This window comes from Corvus brachyrhynchos, unplaced genomic scaffold (assembly GCF_000691975.1).
Source record: "Corvus brachyrhynchos isolate BGI_N302 unplaced genomic scaffold, ASM69197v1 scaffold91, whole genome shotgun sequence".
Classification (NCBI taxonomy): domain Eukaryota; kingdom Metazoa; phylum Chordata; class Aves; order Passeriformes; family Corvidae; genus Corvus; species Corvus brachyrhynchos.
In genome coordinates, this window is record NW_008236442.1 from 4,694,568 (window position 1) to 4,695,385 (window position 818).

Genomic DNA, 818 nt, shown 5'->3' on the forward strand with positions numbered 1-818 from the left:
TGTGACCTTTCCAGATGTTTGTTTGAGCAGCATTGGTGCCACTCCTGCAGAGACCTGCAGAGGGACTTTGAGGTATGGATCCATTTCTGTATCTGCAACTTATTTTAATGGCTAATAAAAAGTTAAATAACGCTTCAACCTCACAGCAAAGATCTTTATCCTAAACGTGTACCCTACATTTAACAAAATCTGCTTTAAATTCCCTAATTACACTCCAGAGCACGTGGCTTCAAACTGAGAGTGAGTTTAGATTGGATTGGGGAAGAAAGTCCTGACTGAGGGTGGGCAGGCCCTGGCACAGGGTGCCCAGAGGAGCTGTGGCTGCCCCTGGATCCCTGGCAGTGTCCCAGGCCAGGTTGGGCATGGCTTGGAGCAGCCTGGGGGAGTGGAAGGTGTCCCTGCCCATGGCAGGGGGTGGGGTGGGATGAGCTTTCAGATCCTCCCAACCCAAACCATTCTTATGACTCCATGATTCTATGTTCGTATGCAGCCAAATGGAGCATTCTGCTTGGCTTCTTGAAGGAAATACTGGTTTCTTGAAGGAAAACCAGCAACAGGTGCTTGATACCATTTGTGGGTGTCTGTTACAGCGGGGATTACTGTAACACGCCTGTATCAAACCAGGAGTCCCGTGGAAAAGAAATACACGTGGACGGATTGTTGGTAGATGTTTCAGAGATGTTCATTTCCCCAGCCCATGGCCGGGCTCTGCCGAGGAACCCTCACAGTCTGGGCCGAGGGTCCCTGCCCGCACAGGGAACACAAACCAACAACGAGGAACGAGGCTGCCCAGGGGCAGGGGAACACGGGGCCTGCAC